Source organism: Odocoileus virginianus, chromosome 20 (genome assembly GCF_023699985.2).
Source record: "Odocoileus virginianus isolate 20LAN1187 ecotype Illinois chromosome 20, Ovbor_1.2, whole genome shotgun sequence".
Classification (NCBI taxonomy): Eukaryota; Metazoa; Chordata; class Mammalia; order Artiodactyla; family Cervidae; genus Odocoileus; species Odocoileus virginianus.
In genome coordinates this window covers 19,282,730-19,305,069 of record NC_069693.1, presented here as the reverse complement: position 1 = coordinate 19,305,069, position 22,340 = coordinate 19,282,730, and positions in this window count along the sequence as shown.

Below are 22,340 nucleotides of genomic sequence, written 5' to 3'. Positions count from 1 at the left end.
TTCAAAGACTGCCACTTGAACAGGAAATAAACATCAACTGTGCAGAAATTTTGCCTGTTGGGCCTTTTTGTTACACAGCTTGGCTGACCATAATACACTTCTTGTTCTCAGAGAGTTTATAGTCCCTTAAAAAGACTGAGTTACACAATTCTGTAACAATAGTAGGTGGCTCAGAAGAGGTGGGTCATAGAGTTTGGGCTTGCAATTCTGAAGTTCCACTAGGCTACATGCTCCTGGGCCTGTGACTTTCCCATCTAAACTGTTTTCTAGAAAAGTGGGAAAGAGTCAGATTGGGGGAAGATGCTACTGGCAGAGGAACATCGCAGCTAAAGGCTTGTAGATAGGACTTGAAGCAAACAATAAGATGAGATGAATGCCAGTTATCCTCAGAAGGGGAACCCAAGTAAACGGTCCCTAAACATCTAATAACTTCTGCCGTCACAGGTGGAATAGGATCAGAGGTCTATAACTTCTCTCTAACCTAACATACCTCTTTAGTTCCTGAGAGCAGGGAATGCTGAGCCTTCTCCAGGCTGGTCCCTGACCTGTTGTCTGGGCTTCAGAGGATAAGCTCTCCCGGTCTCAGAAGCTTGATGAGAACAGCAGTCTTACCCTGCTTTCTCCAGAGGCTGTGAGAAAGGGAATTTCATCATGTTTCTGAGCTGAGGGCCCTAATGGAGGCTTCTAAGTATCAGCTGAAATTCAGATGTGATCTTTGTGGTCCCAGTTTCCAGCTGGGCACTGGCAAGGGCAGCTGGGCTGGGGCCATCTGAACACAATAAGCTTGGGAGCAGAGCCGACTGCTCATTTCTGGTTTCTAACTGAGGGCCCAGAGTCCTGGGGCAGGGGCCTCATCACCCTCCACCTTCTGCTGGTGGCAGGACCGCAGAGGTGTCGAAAGCAGTTTCCGCTTTGCTGGGGGAAGACAGACACAGATGCTACTGGCTCTTGCATGGTGGACTCTGCACCCCCCCCCCCCACAGACCCAGACTGCACCCTAATAGATGGCGCTTCTCTGGGCACATGGCAAGTGTCGTGAAGCAGGCACTAAAAGTCCCAGCTCCCTGTTTTGACTTGTGGTGTGACCTTGACCTTCTTAGTCACCTCACCCCCCACCCCACTGCTTCACAACAATTATTTCACAGGTTTCTATTAAATTAGCATTCATTGCTTATTATGTAGGTATTGTTCACTGTTGAATTAGGTAGTGTACCAAGATGCTTTGATTGTTTCTATTCTGTCTTTTGGGAGGCTGTGCTGGGTCCTGAGGCACGCAGGGTTTTTCTGGTTGTGGCGGGAGGACTCCTCTTGCAGAGCACGGGCTCTAGAGGGCTCAGGCTCAGTAGTAGTGGTGCTCAGCTGTCCTACAGCATGTGGGATTTTAGTTCTCTGCCCAGGGATCGAACCCACATCCCCTGCATTGGAAGGCTGGATTCTTAACCGCTGGGCTGCTGGGGAAGTCCTGCTTGATTTTCTTGGTACAGACGATTAAGTTTTTCCACCCCTGCAACCTCTCCATATGACTTTTCACAGGTCGAATGTATCAGATGATCTCTTGCTGTTGGAGGCATCTGCTCTGAGTCCTCTGATGGGTCGGTCTGGTTCTGCACTTGGGTGTCGTCGCAGCTATTGTCTGGAGCTCTTAATCACTGCCAACCTGGGAACTCCCTTCCCCTCTTTCAGACATTGGATACCCTGCTTCCTGGAGCTTCTGTCTTTTCTTTCTTGGTTTAATCCCTCTTTTCACTGATGCACAATGCCCAGTAACCTTCTGACGATGTAGTTATGACGTCTGGGTTAAGCTGACAGGTGAAAGAAGTTTCTTCTGCCTTCTCCTCTAACCATCCCACAAAGAACAAGACAACACGATGACTAATAAATGAGAGGGCAAGAATGCCAAGCAGAAACACAAACTCGGCGTCTATAACCTGATACTGAAAAGGATGGAACACGGATGGGAGAGGCTCGTCGGCAGCAGCATAAGAGCCGATCTCCCAGGCGGAACCCCAGGTAGCTCAGGGCACACCACTCACGGCTTAGGAGACACCCCACGTGGCGCGAGGTCACACTTCGAGGGAGGCAGCTTGGCCCCCGTTCAAGAGCCTGTGACTCCCTCCCCAGTTATCTGAAAGATGGGAGGTGAAAAGCTAGAGTGAACATCAAACCCCAAACAGTGAGATTTAGAGCAAGTCTGCTGTTAAACACAGGCCCCCGGTTCCCTCTTCTCTCAACAAGCAGACGCAGCTAAGGAGATGAACTTTTCCTTATGTGATACAAGGTCTAGGAGTTTTAACACAGGTGCAGGTTCCTGTAACCCCTACTATAGTCAGGATGCAGAAGAGCTCCATCACCCTCCGGCCCCACAAAACCCCACTCCATCATGTTTCCCCTTTTCTGACACACCCACCCTTTACCCGGGACCCCTAGTAGGCTTTGGTCTCTTCTCCACCATGTAGCTCTTCAAGAATATCATACAGGTGGAATCGGAGCATATGTATGTAACCTCTCGAAACGGGTTTCTTTCACTTAGCACAATGCCTTTTAGATTCACCCAAATTATTGCATACATCAGTGTTTGTTTCTCTTTGTTGCTGAGTGGTGTCCCATTGTAGGGATACACCACGGTGCAATTATCCAGCTCCCCTCAAAGGACATTTGGGTTGGTTTCTGTTTTGGCAGTTATGAATCATGCTGCTACCAACATTTGTACACAGGTTTTGGTGTGAAGACAGATTTTTATTTCACTGGGGCAGGTACCCAGGAGTAGGATTGTGTGGGTCACATGGTGAATGTCCATTTACAGGAAATGACCAAACCCTTTTCTAGACTTACTGTACCACTCTTCATTCCCACCAGCAATGCATGAGAGTTCCTGTTGCTAGACCTAGCCAGAACTTGGTATTGGCAGTACTTTTGTTGTTGCTGTTGTTAGTCATTTTAATAGGTATTTATACATATACCTATATATATACATATATATATATATAGGTATATAGTGGTATCTCATTAGGGTTTTAAGTTCTATTTCCCTAATGACTAATTACGTTGAACATTTTTCACATGCTTCTTCATCATCCTTATATCGTTTTGGTAAAATGTCTCTTGAAGTATTTGTCCATTTTTTAATTGAGCTGTTTGTTTTATCATTGAGTTTTGAGTTCTTTACATATTAAAGGTGCACACTCTTTGTTGTATTGAATAGGTGATTTTCCCTCAGTCGGTAGCTATCTTTTCATTCCCTTCCTTGTGTTTTTTTGAGTAAAATTTTTAAGTTGTGATGATGGAGACCATCTTTATACTTATTCTTATCCCCACTACTATGCACTTGTTGAGCACTGGGGTATGCAGATTCCTGCTAGGTACTGCAGAAGACTGATGGGATTGAGTGCTTAAGGAATCATCTGATGAAGTCACTGCCCTTCCTCCTCGGGAGGGGTGTCCAGTTTAGACCCTGAGCCCTGAGAGGGGCTTGGGGCTCCCTCAGATGTTGTGCCCGCAACCCTGCTAAGTTTCAAACTTGTCCATTAGAATTATAGCTGAGCATCCCCACCTTACCCACACTTAAAAATTCGTTCCCTCCACCCAGCGCTGACCTCCCCCCTCCCCACATAACCTGCTCGTCCAAATTCAGCCCGGGCTTGAAACCTTCTCTGATCCAAAACTTCCATTTCTTTGTCTGTTGCCTCCTTTGATTACATCACCCTTTCTGCCAGCTGGTTGGGTTTTGAGGATTAAATCACCTATGTAAAGCTTTTAGAAATGCCCAGCACCAAACCTATTACAAAATACGTTTCCCGTGCAAGTTGCTACAAAACCAGACAAACCCCCAAACGCCAAGAATTCCTCATCTTAAGTTTCCCTGCCATCCTCCCTTAGAAGCCAGGGTCTGCCAGAGGTCTCTGCAGTATGATTTCAATGGCAGCAAACTAGCCCATGTGTAGACACCTCAGGCAACAACTTGCACTATCCCACAAACTTTATGGAAGTAGCTGCCAAACGGCAACACTATGTGTGGGAGTTTAGGTGACTTGGCAAGTCAGTAGAAGGAAGGCTACTGAGCAACTCTGAGCAACGGGCTCCCGGTTGCTCCAAGGTCCTACCACGAAAGGTAGGTTGACCTGGCTGCTAGTCCTCCAGAGTGCTCTGCGCTTCCTTTTCTAGGATAAGGACAAACCAAAAGCAGACCTGAGTCTGCAGTTCTGTTTAGTGGGCCCTGTTCCCAAATGTCGATTCCTAATAGGCAACAGCTGCTGCTGTGGTTTCTTCTGGGCGAGTGATTCATGTCTTTGCTCAGAAACGATAAGCAGAACAAATGTTTACTTAGACGGATAACAGAGGGACAATTGGAAAACAGACTGGCAACTGGAAATATTTTGTTGCAATTTGATCCACGACAATGGATCTGAATTAGTCATATGGCGCTAACTGGCCAGGCTTTCTCGGGGCAGGAGGCAGCTGGCCTTCCTGGAAGAGGAGCACCAGCGATGAAAGGGCGTGTGGGAAGGGCATCCTGAAGGTCTGCTCAGGGCATGCCAGAGCTTCTGCTCCCTCTCCAGGTCACCCTCCCTGACCGTCGGCCTTACTGGGTACCCAGTCTGGTGCCTCGCCCGGAGGAGCCGTGGTGAGAAGGGGAAGCTCTGCACACACGTGCCTGCTGCCTCTAAAGTCCATGAACACCTTCTTACACATTCAGAAGTGAAAGACAACATTTAACTTTCTGTGTGCGTGCATGAGAGAAGAGCTTTTTAAAAATCCAAACACTCCACAATAATGAATTTGAATCTTCGGGACAGTGGTACCTATATTGATTCACCTAAGGGAGGGATTGGGGGCAGGAGGAGAAGGGGACGACAGAGGATGAGATGGCTGGATGGCATCACTGACTTGATGGGCATGAGTTTGAGTAAACTCTGGGAGTTGGTGATGGACAGGGAGGCCTGGGGTGCTGTGATTCATGGGGTCGCAAAGAGTCGGACACGACTGAGTGACTGAACTGAACTGAACTGAAGGAAGAAACAAATACCTTCAGTGTAGAAACATAAACGTGGGACTGTGCAAGAGGCTTTTCAGTCTAATTATGTTTACATAATTTAAGGTCTTGCATCCTATTTTATGCCTATACACTATTTACAGTCATCCTCAAATACACTATTTGGTAGAGAGATCATAAATATTTCTATAAGAAAGGAGAAAAGGCAGAAATATAATTTCTTTTTTTTTTTTGACCCCAAAGAAAAAAATGCTCTGTTTTATAAAAAATGTCTTGAAGAATCAGGAGGAAAAATACAGGGAAAACCCCAAACTCAGATTCCTTCTTACTCAGGACAGAACCTCTGTCGTTGGTGCTGATGAGTCTGGAAGGATAATTGAAGTCAAAAGGAAGGTATTCTTTCTCAGAGCAGCAATACGGGGCTGGCCATAGGAGGGGACTATTTCATCAGCAAACATGAGCATGGAGAGTGAAGAATTCAACCTCAACTTCACAGGTGGGTTTTTCTTTTTTTTAATCAATTTTTAATTGTTTTTACTTGGAGTATGATTGCTTTACAATGTTGTTAGTGTCTGCTATGCAACAATGTGAATCAGCCGTACTTATACATATAATATATATACCCCTTCCTTCTTGAGCCTCCACCCCATCATCCTACCCCTCTAGGTTGTCACAGAGCACCTGCGTTATACTGCAGGTCCCTGCTAGCTAGCTATTTCATACACAGTAGTGTGCATATGTCCGTGCTTCCATCTTGATTCATCCCACCCTCTCCTTCTCCACCATGTGCACAAGTCCATTCTCTATGTCTGCGTCTCTATTCCTGCCCTGCAAGCAGGTTCATCAGTACCATTTTCTAGATTCCATATGTATGTGTTCATATATGAACTTGTTTTCCTCTTTCTGAGTTACTTCACTCTGTATGATAGATCCTAGGTTCATCCATATCATTACAAATGACCCAGATTTGTTCCCTTTTTATGGCTGAGTAGTCATGCCAAGGTAGTGGGTTTGTTCCCCGTACGGGCCAGAAGGGCTACTTTTGGACTTCCCTGGTGGCTCAGAGGGTAAAGCGTCTGCCTGCAATGCAGGAGTCCAGGGTTCGATCCCTGGGCCAGGAAGATCCCTTGGAGAAGGGAATGGCAACCCACTCCACTGCTCTTGCCTGGAGAATCCCATGGACAGAGGAGCCTGGTGGGCTACAGTCCATGGGGTCGCAAAGTATCGGACACGACTGACTGACTTCACTTTCACTTTTCACTTTTCAATATTCCATTGTATATATGTACCACATCTTTCTTATCCATTCATCTGTCAATGGACATTTAGGTTACTTGACGTCACAGGTGGGTTTTTCTAAGCATGGTATAAAGTGTGTAAATGGGGTGACATGCTCCCCTCTGGGTGTCCACAAGCACACCCTGTGGAAGGCTGTCTGGGGCTGAAGCAGAGGCTGGAGGAAGTGGGGTGGGACCCAGCAGCCCATGAGTGGCTGTCCTTCCATATTGGAGAAGACAGCTGTCTAGTCTGGTGGCCCAGCTCTTCTCCCTCCTTCTTCCACCGACAGCAGTCCCTGATGTTTGGGCATGATTAGAAAATACTGCCCCCTTCCCCTCGATAAGCCCCATTCCAGGGAAACCTTGTGGTCCAGCTTGAGTCAGTGAGCTGCCTCCAGCCGGTCCCCTGAGGCTGGTGTTAGACGGTTCCGTGACTCAGTCTGGGCAACCGAGAGTTTAATGCAGAACCTGTGCCTGAATTTCCAGGGCTGAGAAACTGCTTTTCTGCCCAGTTGCTGAGAGGATGGTGTGATGTTAGGGCTGCCAGTGGGCATGTGTCTGCCCCATGTCCGGCCAGGGTTTAAGTCCCTGGCTAGACTACCCTTAGACTTCTCACTGACTCAAGCCCAATCCACTGAGATGCTTTTTTTCCCATTTGGTTTTTCCCAAATGGTTTTTATCACCATTGCAACAGAGAGACTCATCACACACACTCATCTTGGCCCAAGGCAGAGAGCGAGGAATGGTAATGAAGATGAGGACAGGATGTAAGATCTTCTTGAGGACTCTGAGCACCTCTGGGGGAACCGCAGGGTCCTCGTGCAGAAGCCCCTCCATAGCTTCTTCAATATGTCCAGGCTCTGGATACAGTCAAGGCCTCGACTGCGTGGCCTCCTGAGACCAGCTCCCATGGGCGGGGCTCACCATGGCTGGGTTTTTCTTCCAAAGCCCACAGTTTGCCTCCCTGGTTGGGAAGCTGTGGATCAGAGCTCTCAGGAGTGTCTCACTCTGCTCATCCTCTGTCTGCCACGAGAGGCTTGAACTGCACAAGGCAGAGACCAGTCTCTCCGTCTAAATGCCCCCAGTTCCTCCCACTGTGTCCGTGGCTGTGGCCCAACGACCTCTGCCCGTGGAGCCCCAGTCCTCTCAGGCCAGTGTTCTCTTAACACGTCCACTCAGAACGGATGCTACTCAACTGGCCTGCTTGGGAGTGAAGGATGGGGCTTGTGGCTGGGCCACCCAGGAAGTCCTGTGTGTGCATGTCTGATCAGTCATGTTCAGCTCTATGCGACCCAGTGGACCATAGCCCGCCAGGTTCCCCTGTCCATGGGAGTGTTCAAGCAAGAATACTGGAGGGGGTTGCCATTTCTTCCTCCAGGAGATCTGCCTGACCCAGGGATTGAACCTTGTCTCCTGCGTCTCCTGCATTGGCAGGCAGATTCTTTACCACTGAGTCGGTCAGATGTAATTAAAACACCACTTCTTAGTGTTCCTGGAGAAACAACCAGAATTATCCCTACCAGACCTAAAGTCCCCATGTGTGCTGGGTCCCAAAGACTCAGGACCTCTTCTCCCTCCTTCCAGGGTATTTGTTCTCTCTCCTTCTGGGGCCCTCTGTCTTTCCTGGGTTAGTTCCTGCCCAGCTTGAATGGCTCTTCCTTGCCTTAAAACTGGGCCAGACCACTCTGCCTTAAGTCATCATTCATTCATTCATTCATGGGGTGTATGTTCTTTTTTAAATAGCATGTGCTACTTTTCCTGAGCAGGCTGCACCCTCATATGAGGTGTCCTCATATGAGCTCACAGTTATCTCCATGACACCCTCTGTGGCTCATAATGATGGCCCATGTCCCTAGTACAGCCCTGTGTTCAGAACAGCTGGTATATTTATATCAGGCTTTCAGTGAATAAGTGAATGCATTTGTCCCTTATTTCTTATTTGCAGTTTTCTCTCTTGCCTTTCCTACCAAGTCGTGGCTTCACTGCCCCTAAATGTGTGGCCACAACTCACATTTCCCTAGAATCCGTTCTCAAGTGACCTCATAAACAGGGAGGGTGGATCAGGAACTATCTGGAACACATACAGCCATGAAAAGTCAATGATTCAGGCCCTGGGAGGCTGGTTTGGAAAGGTGTGGTGTTGGAGCGTGTCTCAGAATTGTCAAGCTCTTGGTAACAGAGGGCAGGGGACAGGATTTGTAACAACCTCAGGCTGTCAACTGGCAACCAAGGGGTTTGCTCCTGGCTGCAGCATTCTGGCTGTAGTCGGGGCATTAATGTTAGGGCTCACTCTGCAGTGTGTCCATCACCTCGAGGGCTCCATGGGCCACTAATGTGCATGATTCATGCCAGAGAGGTGATGTAGCTTTTACTAGGAAGTCCAGATGTTGAACACACATCCAGGAGACCTGTGAGATTCTGAATTGTCTGTGACATAAAACTGTATCAAACATATAGTCTGGTTTAACAATATAGCGTGTGTGTGTGTGTGTGAGGGAGAGAGAGAGAATCTCATTAAATATTTGGAATGATCACATTTCAGGAGCCTCTGAACATGGCTTTGTGTGCTGTCTCCTGGGTGTGAGTAACTCTGCAAGGCTGAATTGAGAGCTAGTGGCTGGAAGGCCGGGGGCTGGGCCAGAGTTCATCTGCAGGTTCCTGGCTGGTCCATTGCTTCAGTTCCACTGGGTGTGTCATCAGAGAAACAAGCAGCATCCTGCCTCCTCCACAGTGGATAATTTATTCCATAAGAATCAATCCAGTTAAGATCAGAAAATGAGTAGTTTCTTTGGGTCTTTCTGCTGCCCCAAGTCGAAAGTTCTCTTGTCAGTCATTGTATAACTACCTGCATGTGTGTGCATGCATGCTAAGTCGATTCATTCCTGTTAGATTCTGTGTGACACTCTGGACTATAGTCTGCCAGGCTCCTCTGTCCATAAAATTTTCTAGACAAGAAGACTGGAGTGAATTGTCATTTCCTCCTGTAGGGGATCTTCCCGACCCAGGGACTGAACCCACGTCTCTTATGTCTCCTGCGTTGGCAGGCAGGTTCTTACCACTAGTATACTGATCTAGGTTTCTAAATAGTATTTGTTTACCTTTTTCTAACTGTATATATTCAGATAACTTAGAAAAAATTTCAAATAATACAATTGTAATCCCTTCACTTAGAGAAAATATACCAGTGCATTTGCATCTAGTTTTTCTTTTTTTTCCTGTTTGGCCATGCTGCACAGATTTATGGGAGCTTAGTTCCCTGACCAGAATTTGAACCTGGGGATCCAACAGTGAAAGCACTGAGTCCTAACCACTGGACCACCAGGAGACTCCCTGCATCTAGTTTTTTATGAATAAATATTGTGTAACAAAGCCACAACCTTATTATGTATTCATTTCCATATCTTGCTGAGCTATACATCAAGAACATCTTATTATCATCATTATTACTCTCTGAAAGCACACTTTTATTTGTTGCATAGTGTTCCACTATTTGGATATACTACTATTTATTTCTTTACTTCCAAGCTACTTTTATTTATTTTTAAAATAGTTTTTGTTGAAGTATAGTTGACTTAAACAAAGTTGTGTTAGTTTCAGATGTACAGCAAAGTGAATAAAAAAAAATATATATATATATGTATGTATATATATACACACACACATATATATCTCCATCCTTTTTCATATTCTTTCCCCACTTAGGTTATTATAGAATATTGAGTACAATTCCCTGTGCTATATAGTAGGTCCAAGTTAGTTATCTATTTTATATATAGTAGTGTGTATATTACAGAAGGTAATGGCAACCCACTCCAGTACTCTTGCCTGGAAAATCCCATGGAGGGAGGAGCCTGGTGGGCTGCAGTCCATGGGGTTGCAAAGAGTCAGACACAACTGAGTGACTTCACTTTCACTTTTCACTTTCATGCATTGGAGAAGGAAATGGCAACCCACTCCAGTGTTCTTGCCTGGAGAGTCCCAGGGACAGGGGAGCCTGGTGGGCTGCTGGCTATGGGATCACACAGAGTCGGACATGACTGAAGCAACTCAGCAGCAGCAGCAACAGTGTATATATGTTAATCCTAATCTCCTAATTTATCTCTTCCTCCTACATTTGGTAACAATTAGTTTGATTTCAAGATCTGTGAGTCTGTTTTGTAAACAAAAAAAGTTAATTTGTATAATTTTAATCATTTTTACTGGTTGCATAGTATTCCACTATCTGGATATGCTGCTATTTATTTAACCAGTCTTCCATCTCTGGACACTTAAGGTGTTTCAATTATTTTCCAACAAAAGCAGATACAAATGAACACTCTTACACGTAGATTTTTATGAGTATCTCTGAGTGTTTTCTTAGGAAAACCTCAAGACTTTTGTGGGGTCAACTGGGAAAGATTCTTCCTCTTGCTCAGACTGCTTGGCTGGTAGAAAGTTAGCCTGGGGCAGCTGGCTAAGCAATGAAGCTGCTTTCTAGGGAATGAAGCCTTAGAAAAGTAGAAAGGAGAAGGTGAGAGACATGGGCGCCCTGACGATGTCATCTAAACACCTGGACCCAGCTGTACCTGGCCTTGCCACTTGTCTACAATGTATTGCATCTAATTCAATGTGAGCTGATGTCTTTTACCCGCCACTAAACACTCATCAAACTGAGGGATGAAGTACATGGTCCCAGGGCTGGAAGTTGTGCATGAACTTCTACAATAGGAAGTGGCCGTCCAGCCTCTGATGAGACTCTTCCTGTGGTGTCTTCAGACTCACTACCTTTGAAACAAACCCGTTTCCTTGCTGAAAACTCTGAGGGCTAAAAGTTCCCTCTTAGAGCAGCTAAAATACATTTTCCTTTATTTTTAATTTTCAGATGAAGGCTGGAGAATGTCAGCATTCTTATTGAGGGTGCCAGGGCTAGCACATAATACCCTCCATAATGCCAATAATGGGTGAAGTTAACCCAGATTGCAGAACTGTCACTCAGGCACCACCAGAACAGATACACAAAGCCTCCTGTTCATGCTTAGAGCAGCATCAACCCCCAAACCTCTGGTCCTCAGTTTCCCTTCCTTTCATCTGGGCTGGGAGAGGGGGCTTATTCAGCATGAAGCCATCTCATCCACAGTTTAGCAAATGTCTGTGGAGTCTTTAAAATGGTTTCTATCATAATAAAAATATTTTAACTTATAACCTCACAAAGAGATAGGCATGGGAGTCTTTATAAAGCACAGAAATCCAGATGAGCATAATTTGAAAGTAATTTGAATCGTAATGAGTAGTTTTAATGTAAACAGGCAGGAGGAAAATTTTGCTGGGTTCTGATGTAGTACACACACCCAAATATGTGTCTTTCGATGGAAATATGAGTGTCAAGGGGATCCAAGATGGTGCAGACGTCACTGGCATAAATAAGAGAGAAAGGATATTTTCTGGGGGTTTCAGCAGGAAAAGAAAGGCAATGATCATGCTGTGCAGCCTGTGGTCATGGCAGATCTAGCCTCTGAATGGAAACTGGGGGCAAAATGTAGACAAGCTGAGAACACTGACTAGTTCTTATGAAACAAAAAGAAGGATATGCTGGAAGGGTTCTTAGAGATAGAGAGGGACAGGTGTCCACAGATATCAGGCACTTGATACCCCCCCCCACACCTAATATTTGCACTTATATTGATATTTAACTAATGCATCTGCCCCACTTGTCCCATTTTTTTGTCCTCACACACGTTTATTTAAAAGGAACCTTTACACCATTACAGTAGATGTAAGACCACAATCACTTGTCTTGAATAAAATGAAAACCAGACAGCATCACTAAAAGCTAGCCTGATGCTTCTGCTTGCCCAGAGCTCCGAGCCTCAGGTCCATTCCCTTTTAGATGAAAGCAATGAGCAAAATGTGAGAAAGATGTTTAAGGTGTCCTGACACCAAAATGAGTCTTTGTTGTAATTAGAGTGATTTAAAATAAAGGTGAATAAAACATGGGCCAATATCTCATTGTGATGTCTACTGCTATTTCACGAGGTGTCTATATGCCACGTCAAAGCTTCTCAACTACTTCTCTGACTAAGTACCCCTATTGATGGAGTCCAGTTGCCCGACACACAGGATGCTGAGAACTAGCATAGGGAGGAAGACTTCCTGTGTCTTCAACAGCTCCCTAGCTCCCAGTTCCAGCTTCTTCCTGTTTCCTTCACTGTCTCTGCCATTCACCACAGCAGCTCTTAAATGAACGTTGGGGCAGTCTGCATGTTGGGGGGAACACAAGGAAGATGTTTAACTCTCCTAGAAGGAGAGGCAATGTGAGGGTGGTCCTCTTCATAGGAAATGTGGCTAGGACCGTGCAGTGCCAGGCTGCCAGCGGGGCCCAAGCCTCATCTCAAGGACAAGGACACTCAGCTCAAAGGACAATCTTTGTTAGCTCCACGTTTGGCTTCTTCAGTGACAGCTGCTTCTACCAAAGCAAGTGTTGCAAATCCAGAATTTTCAGAAATAATCTCCAATCCTCAAAAAGGACATGTTTACACCAAAACTTTTCTGTGTGTTCACCCTCTGTTCACTCAGAGCCTCCTGCAGTTTTCTCTGTGTTGCATTTTCATGCGAAGACTTTTGCCCTGGAGCATCCGCACTTGCAAATAGATCCTGACTGATGTCCAGCCGGGCTCCTCCCCAAATGGAGCCAAATTATTTATTGTTGTTTATTTCTCCTGCATTTTAAAAATCATGCCTATGCTTAAGTGGAGTGCACACTTTCAAGTTCACTTGCAGATCCATGGAAAGCTGAAAATCTTCATCATTACTACTTCAGGGGGTCTTTGTCAGTGTCTCCCATAGGTGGTCTTGAAACCAGACCCTTTTAGCAGCTTCCTTAGCCTTGTCCAGAGTTACAGAATCTGAAGTCTGAGACCATTGTTATAGTCCACATTTTAAAATTGGAACAGAATCCTGTCTACCCTAAGCCAATGAGTAGATGGTCCTTAAGATGCAAATATTCGTCCTCCACCTGGACGTGCTTCATTACATGGTTCACATCCCCTTCCAGCCCTGGGACTGTGCACTTCATTCTATAGTTGACATGAGTTTTGCATAAAAGATAGTGGAAACTGGATTAGATGAAATGTAGACAAAGGGAGTACAAGTTCAGGTACTCTTGATCCAAGTTTTTGATCCATTGCTAGTCAATCAGTCAATGGGTCTTCATTGAGCACCTGCTGAGTGCTAAGCCCTGGGCAAGTTCCTGCTGTGAGGGAGGAGGTCCCTGCCTCCAGGAGCCTTTTGGCTTGTTGGGAAGGCAAGGTATATGTTTGAAGAGGCCTATCCAGAGGGAGACAAATAATAGTACAAGACGGTGTTCTCAAACACCTGCCATTCTTGGGGCAGACCTTGCCCTGTTCATTTACTAACTCACTTTTCATTACCACTTACTTGTGCTGATAACTGAAAAAAAAAAAAAGAAAGAATTCTTTATATCCATTCTTTAGTACCAAGCACTATGCTGAGTTTGAGGCATGCAAGGGTGCATAGCATGTAGCCTTGGCCCCCTGGGAGCACACATTCTACCAGAGAGGGTGACTCTTGGAAGAGACCCAGAGAGCTAGACAGGTCTGACTGTGACCCATAGTGACTCTGGGAGCTGGCACAGTAAACAGCGGTTCTGCTGCCATCTCTTGTGAAATAGACCTGTCTTTTGGGGCCAATCAGTTTCCTGTGGCTGCTGTGACAAATTGCCACAAACTTGGTGATTTTAAATAATAGACTTTGGGACTTTTCTTGGTGGTCTGGTAGTTAAGACTTTGCCTTCAGATGCAGGGGGTGTGGGTTTGATCCCTGGTTGGGGAGCTAAGATCCCACATGACTCAAGACCAAAAAACCAAAACATAAGACAGAAGCAATAAAAACTTTAAAAATGGTCCACATATTTTTTTTTAAAAGCAGACATTTATTCTCTCACAGTTCTAGAGGCCAGAGGTCTGAAATCAGCATGACTGGGGCCAGATCAGGGTGTCACCATGGGCTTCTTTCAGCAGGAAGCTCTGGGGGAGAATTCATCCTTACCTCATCGGCTGCTGGTGTCAGCTGGTGGTCTTCGGCTTGTGGCTGCATCCCCTTAGTCTGCAAAGTCAGCATCTTTGAACCTTTGTCCGGTCCATCTTCACATCACCTCCTCCATGTGTCTCACATTTCCCTCCACCTGCCTCTCCTAATGCTGCATGTGATTGCACTTGGGGCCCTCAGATATGCAGATGACACCACCCTTATATTACATATTTATGATATATAAATAACCTCAGATATGCAGATGACACCATCCTTATGGCAGAAAGCGAAGAGGAACTAAAGAGCCTCTTGATGAAAGTGGAAGAGGAGAGCAAAAAAGCTGGCTTAAAACTCAACATTTAAAAAACTAGATCATGGCATCCAGTCCCATCACTTCGTGGCAAATAGATGAGGAAATAATGGAAACAGTGACAGACTTTATTTTCTTGGGCTCCAAAATCACTGCAGATGGTGACTGCAGCCATAAAATTAAAAGATTCTTGCTCCTTGGAAGAAAAACGATGACCAACATAGACACCATATTAAAAAGAAGAGACGTTACTTTACCGACAAAGGTCTATCTAGTCAAAGCTAGGTTCTTCTAGTGGTTATGTACAGATGTGAGTTGGACCATAAAGAAAGCTGAGCGCCAAAGAACTGATGCTTTTGAACTGTGGTATTGGAGAAGACTCTTGAGAGTCCCTTAGACTGCAAGGAGATCAAGCCAGTCCATCCTAGAGGAAATTAGTCCTGATTGATGCTGAAGCACCAATACTTTGACCATCTGTTGCAAAAAACTGACTCATTGGAAAAGACCCTGATGCTCGGAAAGATTGAGGGCAGGAGAAGGGGATGACAGAGGATGAGATGGTTGGATGGTGTCACTGACTCACTTGATGGACATGAATTTGAGCAAGCTCCAGGAGTTGATGATGGACAGGAAAGCCTGGCATGCTGCAGTCCATGGGGTTGGAAAGAGTCGGACACAACTGAATGACTGAACTGAACTGCCTCTCCTGATGTTCCGTGTGATGGCACTTGGGGCCACCAAGATTATCACACCATCTCAAGATCCTTCACTTAATCACATTTGCAAATCATACCCTTATAGGGTGACATTCACGGTTCCAGTGATTATGACCTGCTAGGCTGTGAATGTACCCCCCCTCCCGCTGCTGCCCCTCCAAATCTATATGTTGCGTCTTAACCCTCAAAGGTGAAGGGATTAGGAGGAGGGGTCTTTGGGAGGAACTTAAGTCATGAGGATTCCATCCTCAAGGGTGGGGTTAGTACCTCATAAAACAGGCTCTGGAGAGACCCTCTCACCCCTTCCATCAGTGTGGACACATAAGGTGATGGCTCTGAATGAGGAGGAAGGCCTTCACCAGAACCTCACTCCGCAGGCATCTTGCTCTTGGACTCCCAGCTTCCAGAACCATGAGAAACAAATGTCTGTTTTTAATAAATTACCCACTATCTGATAGTTTGTTATATGAGCCCAAATGACCGGAGAAAAGACCTACAATCTTTGGGGGCTGTCATTCTGCCTGCCATATATGACTTCCCTGGCCATTGCATGCAGCATGGGCCTTTAGATGTTGCCATAAATATTCACTCCACAAACATGCAGTCTTCTCTGCTCTCTACCACTTTCTGGCCAACTTCCCTAGGACACGTGTCATCCTTGCTAAAGAAGAGCTCAGAGTCACAGGTCAGGCTGCAGCTCTGTGGCCTCCCAAAGGGAGGGCCGGCCCTCCCCATCCTGCTGACTGGAGGATTCCAAGAGCCCATCACCGCCTTGTCTCGCTCTGTGTGAAAATGCCTGCATTCTGTGAGCTGCAAGAGGGTCACAAGCCAGTGCCTGCTCGGGGTCAGTGAGGAAACACAGAGAGATTAAGGGGACATAGAGGGGCAGGGCAGGGCGTGCTCCCGCTGGGAGTTAACTTAGCAGAACCACGGCAGGACAGGCAGACGGCCCTGCCCTGCCCCAGGGCCTGGCCCTTCTCTGTCTGAGAATGGATACCAGGCCACTCACAGCATCTCCTCCATCCTGCATCCCCAGTGCCTGACTCTGCACCTACCAATGGACACCCTGCTTTCATAACACACAAGCCAAAGGGCCCTGTGTTGTCCTGAGTCTCCCCAAAGTGTTGCACTCATATCATGATTTCTCTTCTGGAAGCATCTTACAGGATGCTCATGACCACCAGGGCCCAACCTTACCATGTTCATTTTCCAGATGAAGAATCTGAGGCCCAGGGAGGCCAACTGAGGATGCAGGCAGGGAGAAGGATGGATACAAACCCCAGAACAAAAACACTCTGCTTGGAGATTGTCTGCTATATAGGAGTGCCTATTGTGGCTAACCTAGTCCAGGACAAGACTGTATGCCGAAGGGAGAAGAAAAGGTCCGTCCTCAGGTCTTTCTGGACACACCCAGCCTTGGCCTCTGCCCTCACCTTTTCCAAAGCCCTGGAAGGCTGGGGGAGCCAAACACCTAGATGGATGGCTGACACACTCCAGAAGTTTCAGGATACACACAACCTGACAAGCATCTCCAGGACAGACCTGCTGGGGATATGGGTCCTTGGGGGAGGGTTTCTACAGACACTTAGGCTGAAGTTTTAATCCAGTCCCCTCCTCTTCATTCCCAATTACACAGCCTTCCTCATCACTTGGGCTGCCGTCTATGGGGTCGCACAGAGTTGGACGTGACTGAAGTGACTTAGCTGCAGCAGCAGCCTCATCACTTACAAAGCCTTCAAGTAGCTGCAGAGAATCATGGTACTGGGGCCAGCGTGGGTAGAGGCCTGGCTAGGCTTGATCCCCTTGGAGAAAAGTTATCTGATTATACAGCTTAGGGTCAGATGGGATGATGGGTGATGGTTGAAGATTTTGGGGGGGAATAAAGGGAATCTGGTCTCCCTGCCCACCCCCCACCCCCCCCATGTCTGAGAACTGACCGCAGTTGCCAAGACTGATTCACAGTCTTGATTTTTCTGCCATTGGCTTGTGGAGTGGAGCTAGAGTGGACATCTGCCCCCAGCTGCACAGTCACCTTTCGCTTGAAAGGAGTGAGGGTGGGGCAGCTCTCAGAGCCAGCCTCCTCCCATCAATGTGCTGGGAGCAGTGACTTGGAACTCATGGGTTTCTAGCTTCTGTCCTGAAGAAACAGCAAGATCTGGTCTGCAGAGGGAGAGAGAGGGAAGCCGAAGGGGAGGAGATGCCAGCGTGGGGCCTGGCAGTGTTCCCAGTTCCTGGGACACATCCTTCCTGCCCTGGGTGCCTCCACTGGTCTCTGCTTCCTAATGATAGAGCTCAGTTGATTTCTTGAGACTGAATGAGTGACCCGCCGTTACGTGCAGCCACAGGAGCGCTGACCACGGGCTGCAGCTGTGTAGGCCTTTGTGCGCAACACAGCCCTGGGCTGGGTGGAGGCCCCAGGATCCTAGATGAAGGGACAGCTGCTCTTCTGACTGCCTGAGGTCCAATAGGGGCTGGGATTGGATCCTGACGACCCTGAGGTCAAGCCCCTCCCACTCCCTAGCAATCAAGAGGGAACAGTCTCTGAGGACTTCCTGAATAGCCTGGTAGGACACAGCATTTGAAGGTGGGACAGGGTTCCTGCAAGTAGAGAGAAGGAACAAGACCGGGAGAGTCATCCCAGAATATGCAGATACTTAAGAGAGAATGCCCGAGGCCAGGGCAGGAAGGGGAATCACCAGGGCCAGCGGTGACAGCTCTTGGCTGCTGTCCCTGACCTTGACATACCCATGCCCTCAAGGTTCCCTGAGACACAACAGCTTTCCCATTTAGATGAGGAAACTGAGGATCAGAAAGCATGTTGGCTTCCTAGGACTTCCTGTAGTCATAACAATGGCTACAAACTGGCCAGTTTAAAACCACAGAAATTTATTCTCCCAAAATTCTGGAGGCCCTAAGCCTGAAGTCAAGGAGTCCTGAAATCAGGCGTGTGCTCCCCTGCAAAGCCTCTTGGGGACCATCTGTTCCTTGCCTTTTCTAGTGACTCCAGGCATTCCTTGGCTTGTGGCAGCATCACGCCCATCTGCCTGTTTTCACATCGCCCTCTCCTCTTTTCTTGTGTCGCCTCTTCCATGTCATATAAGGATACTTGTCATTGGATTTAGCGCCCATCCAGGCAATCCACAGTGACCTCATCTTGAGATTCTTAATTACATCTGCAAAGACCTTTTCCTGACAAGGACTCACTCACAGATTCTGAGGGTTAGGATGAGGACCACCATCTGACTCCTGAAAGCGAGGCTGGCTGATTCCTCAGCGTCACACACCTGTGAGAGCCCGAGTGTGGGTTGGAGCCGGTCAGCCTGAGAGCTGTGGTGTTTGCTGGATCCTGCATGGACTTAAGAACACAGGGGAGGAGTGTAAGGTGGGGGCAGGGGAGGGGGCAGCAAGGGAAGAATGAGCTGCCCAGCACTGGCTATCCCCTGATTTTGCTGAGAAAAAAGTAGATATGACTATTTATCCCAGATCGATGGACATGAGTTTGAGTAAGCTCCAGGAGTTAGTGATGGACAGGGAAGCCTGGCGTGCTGCAGGCGGTCCATGGGGTCACAAAGAGTCAGACACGACTGAGCAACTGAACTAAGCTGATCCCAGATCTATGGCTTTTAGAGAAAAGCCAGTGCAGGGGGCCTGGTTTGGCATCCACATCCTCATACCTATGTCCCCACAAATGTTTCTACATGAACCATGAAGAAACTATCATTTACCCTCCTAGGAGGCACTCTGCAGATCCCACGAGCCATGTTGCCAGCAACACTGGCAGATGTCGGAGCCCTGGAGGGAGGCCTTTTGAAAGTGAAAAAGTGTTGGTGGGTTGGTCCAGGGATGTGCCAGGGGAAGGGTGAAAGTCAGGAGAAGGATGGAGCAGAAAGGCTTCTACTGGAAGAGATGAAGTTATCTGTCCTACACCAGGCTGCCAGGAGGGGCACTTCTCCAGGGGGTGACGGCTGAGTCCAGGTGGCCTGTGATCAGCAGCTGGGGAAGGAAAATAGAATGTGCAGGGCCCCATCCTTCCCGTATCTCCCTCTCCCCACTCTGGACAGCTCATCAGACTGTGTATGTGGTGATACGCCAGGCACCCCAGCGCCTCTGCAGAACCAAATGGGGAACTTCATCAGGGATGTGTCCACATCCCCACCACACACACACACACACACACACACGTGCGCGCACACACACACAGTCTTTTGTGCGATGAGTCCAGGAGCGCCTTCTTCCAAAGGTCTCCCCACTCCCTGCCCTGCATTCCTCCCTTTCCTTTCTCCCCAGCCTCACCATGGACGCTCAATCCTCCTCCTCAGCCTTTGTTCGGACCAGGAAAACGCACTCTTTCACCTAAACTCAAGTAAATCATCAAGTGCCATAGAAAGTTACATTCAACTCTAGGGAAAATTAAATTTATCTTGGGGATGTTTTATTCTTCCAAAAGTCCACTTCGGCAAAGTCTAATGTGTAGAAAAGCATGAAATACTATGGCTCCGGATGGAGCCCGTTCTCTCCTGAGCATTAAGCCGCGGGGTCCAAAACCTGCCTCACTCCCGTCAACCACTCTCTTTAACTCAAACGCCCATCAATGTCCCTGCTAAATGGGAGTCTTAGGCACATCTCATCTTATCATAATGTCACGAAACCCATAGAATTACAAATCAGGTTTAAGGCAGAAACTGTGACAGACAAATCTAAGTACACCAAAAGTACATTAAGCATCCGTCTTCATTTAGCATCTCCATTCTGGCCCACCTCTCAGCTCAGACCCACTCCGTGCAGAGCTCAGCTTGACACAGTCTTAAGATCCATTTTCGAGTGGACTGAAATATAAATGACAGTTCACCCTGCACATGAACATAGACAACTGTATAAAATATTTAAATAAAGACAGCAAAGAACAGAGGATTGCTGCAAAGCCTTTGGCAGACCCAGCCTTGGGGGAATTTAGCAGCTTGAGATTCATTACAAATTTCATCTTTAATGTTATTTTTAGTTCAATATTTTGTAGCACTCAGAAGTAAATCTTGGTACACTGTCTCCTCTCCCCTGGCTTCCTCTCTTCTGTTGTCTGATCCTTCAGTTTTACTGAAACCTAATACATTTTCAATAAAATTGATTTGTGACGTCGTAATGCTGTGTGTTGCCATCTCCCATTCCTTGATGTAACGGGGAGAGGATGATGGCATGATTTGGCAAAGTGAGGCAGATTGCTCTTGATTGTGGAATAAATTGGAGTGAACTTGGAAACCATCCTGCAGCTATACGGAAACTCTCCATGTAGTCTTCCTCTCATGCTCTGCCATTTTGAAGGCCTAGCCTCCAATATCACTCCTTAGTGCAAAGTAACCTGTCCTCTCTCGAGAATCACTACCCCAAACACAGATGTGGAGGAGAGGAGGGAACTTCGGGTTTCAATATTACTGTTCAACTGACCTCTTAATATTGAGTTTCCATGGGAAACCCTAAAGCCAGTTTGGCAGCTCCAAATGAATTTCTAAAAAAGGCACCTGTTCCCGCCTGGGAGCAGAAGAGGATTAGTTGACTGGAACCCTGTCCTAAGGTAATTCTTTGGGTTTTTCAGTCTTCCAGGGAGACAGCTGCTGCTGCTAAGTCACTTCAGTCGTGTCCGACCCTGTGAGATCCCATAACGACAGTCCACCAGGCTCCCCTGTCCCTGGGATTCTCCAGGCAAGAATATTGGAGTGGGTTGCCATTTCAGGGAGACAGCAGGGAGATTTAAATACAGCCTTGCCCACAAGACGGCCAGCAAGGTGAGAGGGAAGTCAGAAAATGCTGACCTGCTGCTCAGCCAGCCCCCTGGATATATGAAATTGAAGCCCCTGGAAAAGGAACAGAACCCAGACAATTCTTGAGATTTTAACTGAACCAAGATGGGTGGTTCTCACTTGTCTTATCAGGAAAGACCCTGACTTCTGACCTGGGGAGATGAGGAGCTGGTGAGGAAGGTTCAGACTGAAGCTCAGAGCAGCTCGAGAAACAATATTCGACTCAAAAATCAAGTGATCCATGATATTTGCTGGATAGAGCTCCGTGACTTGGCTTTTCCATGTCAAAAATGGATCTGATGCCCTTGGCCTCCTCATTTAATAGGACAGCTGAGGTTGAAGGAATACGAGAACTCTGCTAGCTTGAAGGGTTATCTTTGCACAGGCAAAAGAAAAGGGAGAGAATGGGGGTGGTTATCTGGGTAATTTACACCTAAATAAAGCTGAAAAGAGAAGAAAAAAAGGAGAGAAGGGTGGTAGAGGGTGAGATGGTTAGATAGCATCACTGACTCAATGGACGTGAATTTGGGCACACTCTGGGAGGTAGTGAAGGACAGGCAAGCCTGGGGTGCTGCAGTCCATGGGGTCACAAAGAGTCAGACACGACTTGGCGACTGAACAGCAACAGCAAAAACGGAATAGTTTTTAAAGCAAAGAAGCTCAGAATTTTCAGCTTTGGACTCAAGTGCCCATAGATCATTCAGGCAAGGGATTCATGAAGGGAGTGCTCTCCTAAGTAACATGCTAGGGAGGACAAGGGAAGACACCAGACAAAAACACCGGTTCAGCCAGACTCTCACTTCAGATCCACGGGGAGCTCTGAGTGTTCACGGCCCCAAGAGCTGTCCCACCTTGAGGAAAGGGGCCTGGACTTTTGGATTTCCACTTTAGTCTGCCGTTGGTTGGGCCACCTCTGGGGTATTTCTAGGTAAGGTGACTCTGCAGGCCTGAGGATGGTTCTCAGGACTTGATTCTACTTGTTACCACTGGTATCCACGGTGGCCTGAGATGGGGGCCATGGCCCATTATAGGCAGGTCTGCCGGGGCATCACAAGCCAGTGAAATCTCCTAATATCTCCCCACTGAGCTGAGAGCTACACTCCAGATCCATGAAGGCAAGAAACCTCACTGTGCTCCAGGAGGTTTTCAAATGTCTCAGAAGAAAGCCATGCCAAATAATAATGGTTCCAGTGGAAAGGAAAAACTGATGCCTTATAGCCTGCATCTAAG